This window comes from Mandrillus leucophaeus, unplaced genomic scaffold (assembly GCF_000951045.1).
Source record: "Mandrillus leucophaeus isolate KB7577 unplaced genomic scaffold, Mleu.le_1.0 Scaffold36, whole genome shotgun sequence".
NCBI lineage: Eukaryota > Metazoa > Chordata > Mammalia > Primates > Cercopithecidae > Mandrillus > Mandrillus leucophaeus.
The window spans coordinates 4,614,625-4,621,371 of record NW_012103809.1 but is presented as its reverse complement, the minus strand read 5'-3'; positions in this window follow the sequence as shown (position 1 = coordinate 4,621,371).

Genomic DNA, 6,747 nt, shown 5'->3' with positions numbered 1-6,747 from the left:
TTTTGTTTTTGAGACAGTCTCTGTCTGCCACAGCTGGTTGGGTGCGGTGGCTCACATCTGTAATCCCAGCACTTTGGAGGGCCGAGGTGGGCAGATCACTTGAGGTCAGGAGTTCGAGACCAGCCTGACCAACATGGCGAAACCCCATCTCTACTAAAAATACAAAAAATAGCTGGGTGTGGTGGCAGATGCCTGTAATCCCAGCTACTCAGGAGGCTGAGGCAGGAGAATCGCTTGAGCCCAGGAGGCAGAGGTTGCAGTGAGCCAAGATCACACCACTGCACTCCAGCCTGGGTGACAGAGCGAGACTCAGTTTTAATAAAAATGAAATTAAAAAAATAAGCCCAGCTACTTCCAGTCCTTTTACTATTCTCATCCCTATAAAAAACGCTCTGCTCCCTCCTTTCTGACAGCCTCACTCCTACTTCTGCAATGTCTGTCCACATTCCTCCTCAATAAGATCTTCCTGACTCCTGTTCACTTGTCTAACTCCTCTAAGCCAATGGCTTACTGCAGCCTCGACCTCCTGGGCTCAAGTGATCCTCCCACCTCAGCCTCCTGAGTAGCTGGGACCACAGGCATGCATCACTATGCCCTGCTAATTTTATTTTTTGCAGAGATAGGTTTTTGCCATATTACCTAGGCTGGTCTCGAACTCCTGTGCTCAAGTAATCTGCCCACGTTGGCCTCCCAAAGTGATGGAATTACAGGCATGAGCCACCACACCTGGTTATCAGTCTTGTTTATACATTGGAATTACCCAGGGAGCTTTAAAAACATTCTTAGGTTTTGGGCTGGGCGCCCGGTGGCTCACACCTGTAATCCCAGCACTTTGGGAGGCCGAGGCAGGAGGATCACTTGAGGTCAGGAGTTTGAGACCAGCCTGGACCACAAGGTGAAAGCTCATCTCTACTGAAAATGCAAAAAAATTCAGCCAGGCATGGTGGCACATGCCTGTAATCCCAGCTACTTGGGAGGCTGAGGAGTGAGAATTTGTGGAACCCGAGAGACGGAGGTTGCAGTGAGCCAAGATCATGCCACGGCACTCCAGCCTGGGAGACAGAGCAAGACCCTGTCTCAAAAAAAAACCCAGGCTGGAGTGCAGTGGCCGGATCTCAGCTCACTGCAAACTCTGCCTCCCGGGTTTACGCCATTCTCCTGCCTCTGCCTCCCTAGTAGCTGGGACTACAGGCGCCCGCCCCCTCACCCAGCTAGTTTTTTGTATTTTTTAGTAGAGATGGGGTTTCACCGTGTTAGCCAGGATGATCTCGATCTCCTGACCTCGTGATCCGCCCGTCTCGGCCTCCCAAAGTGCTGGGATTACAGGTTTGAGCCACCGTGCCCAGCCAAAAAAATTTCCTAGGTTTCATACCAGGAATACTGAAGGCAGGGAAGGAGGTATAGAGGAGCTGTAAGTTTTTTAATATTCTCCATGTTTTGATGAACAGACTTGAGAAACACCAGTGTAAATTACATTTAGCAATTGTGTGCCCACCTTGTGATAGCCCTTGGATTGTTTCATATTTAGCAATTCAAATATATATATATATATGTTCATATATGTCTTACTTCAGGCTGCTATAACAAAATACCTTAGATTGGGTAGTTTATATACAACAGAAATTTATTGTGTACAGTTTTGGAGGCTAAGAAGTCCAAGATCAAAATGCCAGCAGATTCAATGTCTGGTGAGAGCTCGCTGCTTCATAGATGGCACCTCTTGCTGTGTCCCTACAAGGTGGAAGAGGCAAGGGAGTTCACTCAAGCTTTTCAGGTTTGCTTTTTTGTTTTTTCGTTTTTTTCTGAGACAAGGTATCACTCTGCCGCCCAGGCTAGAGTGCAGTGGCACGATCATGGCTCACTGCAGCCTTGACATCCCTGGGCTCAGCTGATCCTCCCACCTCTGCCTTTAGAGTAGCTGGATCTATAGGCATGTGCCACCACTCTCCTGGCTAATTTTTTGTATTTTTTGTAGAGATGGGGTTCCACCATGTTGCCTAGGCTGGTCTCAAACTCCCAGGCTCAAGTGATCCGCCGGCCTCAGCCTCCCGAAGCGTAGGATTATAGGTGTGAGCCACCACACCCGGTCCTTGAGCTTCTTTTACAAGGGCACTAATCTCATTCAAGAGGGTGGAGCCCTCATGACCTAATCATTTCCCACAAGCCCCACTTCTTAATAGTATCACATTGGGCATTGGGGTCCAACATAAGAATTTTGGGGGGACACCAACATTCAAACCATAGCAGTAGAAATACACACATGTAAATACAAATATGTACATATGTCTTCTTTCCCATATCTGATTCTTCGTGGGGGAACACTTACCTCTCCTCCTCTGCTATTTCCTTCCATGAGGGAGGCAGTTCAGGTGGTGTAATTACAATATGTCTGGTCTCTCTGTGCTCTTTTATCCCCTCTGTCCCTGGTCAGGGGAGGAGTGATTTACTTAACTGGTGCCTTTAGGAAAAACTGGGTTTGCAGAGCTCGACTTTTCCCAGATTCCTCTTGAATCTGAGCTGCTTATGCGTTATATCCACATAGGCCAGCAGCAAAGGGAAGTCCACACTAGTTGCTTCAACTTAGGTCCAGTCAACAGGCCTGACTGGCTCGCACGTTATTTTTTGTTCTCTGACGTAACCTTATTATTAAAGGTAATATTTTTACCTCCAAATGTCTTACTTCTTGTTTTAATTTCTCAGTTGAGCAGCAGTATTGTTTTCTCTCAGCAATCCCATACTTCTTTTAAGATAATTAAGAGAAAGAGTCATGTCTCATTAGATTGGTATTAAAACAAAGAGAGAGAGAGGAGCTATGAACTCAGCATTTATGTGTTATCACAGAGTAGGTGCTTGTCAGATTTTGATCCAAATGTTTGATCTCTAAAGCCTCGCAAATTTTAGCCATTAGATCACTAAATATTGTGGGAAGAATATGCTAAATGCGGGGTGGATACAAGGTAAGACAAGATTCCTGCCCTCATGGAAAATCCAGTCCCACACCAAGTATTTACCAAACACCTACACCTACTTTGTGCCACGCACTGTGTTTGCTAGTAGCAGTACAAAAATAAATATGCTCCCTGATATAAAATAGCCCAGCCTGGCTCAGTATTTTTCAATGTTGACCTATCTGTGCATCATGAAATTAATTCAGTGAGCATCACAACCAGTACTTTAAGGACTAGAATAGAAGCCATAAATGTATATCACAAGTAGTAAGGGCAAATACTATTCACGGAACTTTTATTTCAGTTATTTATGTATGTGGGTGTGTGTATTAGTGGAGTGTGTGTGTGAACTGAGTTGCAATGCAAATATATTCTTACTATGGGTTATAGTTTATAAAAAGATGAAAAATCCAGTCTAGTAAAAGGGAACCAGACATGTATATATGTGACTTTTTTTTTCTTTTTTTTTTTTTTTAGATGGAGTCTCACTCTGTCACCCAGGCTGGAGTACAGTGGCTCACTGCAACCTCTGCCTCCCAGGTTCAAGCGATTCTCCTGCCTCAGCCTCCCAAGTAGCTGGGATTATAGGCATGTGCCACCACGCCCAGCTAATTTTTGTATTTTTAGTAGAGATGGGGTTTCGCCATGTTAGCCAGGCTGGTCTTGAACTCCTGACCTCAGGTGATCCACCTGCCTGGGCCTCCCAAAGAGCTGAGATTACAGGTGTGAGCCACCATGCCTGGCCGACTATTTTAAATATTACTTTACATGTATAATATAGGATTTTTCAGATGTGATTGAGGCTTAGTGACTCTAAAAAAATTTGTAGTAGGTAATGAATTGAACTGACATCCAAACCCAGGTCAGTATGACTTAAAATAAAATTTTGTTTCCATTGTACCACAGACAGAAAAAGATCTGGGGGAAAGGAAAGATTGAGGGAAAAACCTTGAGCAGATTCTTGAGGTCATGAGTACATTTGTGAGCGGGATGGTTAGGATGCCTAAGATTCCATGGAAAAGATAACAGTTCCTTTCAGTTCTGAAAAATTTGGAGTAGAGGGAGACTATGGTGGTTAAGCTCCTGCTCTGCAATTCAGCTCTGGCTTTGAATTCTAACTAACTTAGTTGAATCACTTCATCTCTCTAAGCCTCTTACTAATGTTTAATACAGTAACAATAAATTTATTATTACTAATAATACAGTTGACCTTCAAACAACATAGGTTTGAACTGCACAGTTTCACTTACATAAGGGTTTTCTTCTACCTCTATCATTGCTAAGACAGCAGAACCAACCCCTCCTCTTCCTCCTCCTCAGCCTGTTCAATGTATGGACTGCAAGGATGAAGACCTTTATGATGATCCACTTCCAGTTAATGAATAGTAAATATATTTTCTAGTCCGTATGATTTTCTTTTATTATTTTTATTTTTATTTTTATTTTTTTTGAGACAGAGTCTCACTCTGTCACCCAGGCTGGAGTGCAGTGGTACGATCTTGGCTCACTACAACCTCCGACTCCCAGGTTCAAGTGATTCTCCTGCCTCAGCCTCCCAAGTAGCTGGGATTACAGGCACGCGCCACCACGCCTAACTAATTTTTGTATTTTCAGTAGAGACGCGGTTTCACCATGTTGGCCAGGATGGTCTCAGTCTCCTGACCTCGTGATCTATCTGCCTCAGCCTCCCAAAGTGCTGGGATTACAGGCGTGAGCCACCGTGCCCAGCATGGTTTTCTTAATAACATTTTCTTTTCTCTAGCTTACTTTTTTGTATAAATAAAATAATAGCATATAATACAAATAACATACAAAATACATGTTAATTGACTGTATATGTTATTTGTAAGGCTTCTAGTCATTCGTAGACAGTATTAGTAGTTAAGTTTTTGGGAAGTCAAAAGTTATATACACGTTTTTGACTGCCTGGGGGGGTTTAGCATCCCTACCCCCACCCTGCATTGTTCAAGGGGGAACTGTAGTGCCTTCTCCATGGAATCATTTTGAGAATGTAATGAGATACTACATAGAGCTTACCTAGCACAGTGTCACCCTGCACTTAGGATGCCTTCAATAAATGCCATTAATATCTTCATAACCTAATTTATATATTTTTACTATTTTTTTGAGACAGAGTCTCGCTCTGTCACCTAGGCTGGAGTATAGTGGTGCGATCTTGGCTCACTGCAACCTCTGCCTCCCAGGTTCAAGATTCTCCTGCCTCAGACTCCCAAGTAACTGGGACTACAGGTGCACACCACCACACCCAGCTAATTTTTGTATGTTTTCATAGAGATGTGGTTTCACCATGCCAGTTAGGCTGGTCTCGAACTTCTGACCTCAAGTGACCCGCCTGCCTCAGCTTCCCAAAGTGCTGGGATTACAGGTGTGATCACCACACCTGGCCCTAATTTATTTTAATATAAGGGAAGGAACTGGGTAGCAGGACTGGTTTCATTAAATTCATTTTTACTTGATTTGGAAAAGAGTCTGTTAGAATTTGATCAGAAAGCCAGAACCACCGAAAGGGGCATGGAATATAGGATTTACTGTAGGAGTTAAGTCTCAGGCAATTGTGGGAGCTGACAGGACAGCCCAAACAGGCTGTTGTTTCCATGTCTACTGTTGAGCCTACAGTCGCTGAAACAGCAGTTGGGAAGGAAAGTTGGATGTGAACAAGGGCAAGGGCGAACTGGAAACTGCAAGGGCAAACTAGGACCAACGAAGACAATCAGACCCTGCAAAGACTAACTGGAACCAGCACCCTCCTCTCCCCACTTCCAACCTTGATGCCGTAGATACTGTGTAGAAGAAGCTTGTGCCCTTCACTATGGAACTGAGCATGCACTCAGTCCAGGAGTTGAAGAAACTGATGGGAGAGGTCTGGCAGGAGCTGGAGTGTATTCGTTTCCTAGGGCTGCCATAGCAAAGTACCAGAGAAATGCGGTGGCTTCCACTACAGAAAGTGAGTCTCTCACAGTTCAGAAGGCCGGGACTCCAAAAGCAAGGTATTGGCCGGGCCATGCTCCCTCTGAGGGCTCTAAGGGAGAGTCCTTTCCAGCTACTGGTGGCTATGGCAGTCCTTGGCCTTCCTTGGCCAAGCTGCGTCACTCCAATCTCTGCCTCCACCATCACACAGCATTCTTCCCTGCGTGTCTGTGTAGCTGTGTCTTCACATGGCCTTCTTATAAGGACACTAGTCATGGGATTTAGGGCCTACCGTAATCCAATAGGACCTAATCTTAACATAACTAATTACAGTTGCAAAGACCCTATTACCAAATGAGGTCACATTCTGACATTACTGGTCAATGTGAATTTTGACAGGACAACACTGCTCAACACAGTACATAGGGGAACTGTGGTTTGGGGTGCTTTCCCATGCCTATGAGGTGAGCTAGCTGCAGAGCAGTGACAATATGCCTGCCCTTCACCAGTCACTAAAGCATTAAAAAAAAATGGCAGCTGCTTCATTTCAACCTCTCAAATATCATCCAACACGTCTTTATTGGCCAACGCTGATCCAGAAACATAAAGGAAAGTAAATACTGAGAAATTCCAGTTTCATGAAATTGTTATAATACATGGTCACTACACAGTGAGAGTCACTGATGACTCTCAAGTCAAAAAGACTTGATGGGAACGTTGTTTTAAAAATATTGATCTGGCAGCAAAGTGGAGGAGAGATCAGGGGTAAGAAAAGATTGCAGGCTGGGCGCGGTGGCTCAAGCCTGTAATCCCAGCACTTTGGGAGGCCGAGACGGGCGGATCACGAGGTCAGGAGATCGAGACCATCCTG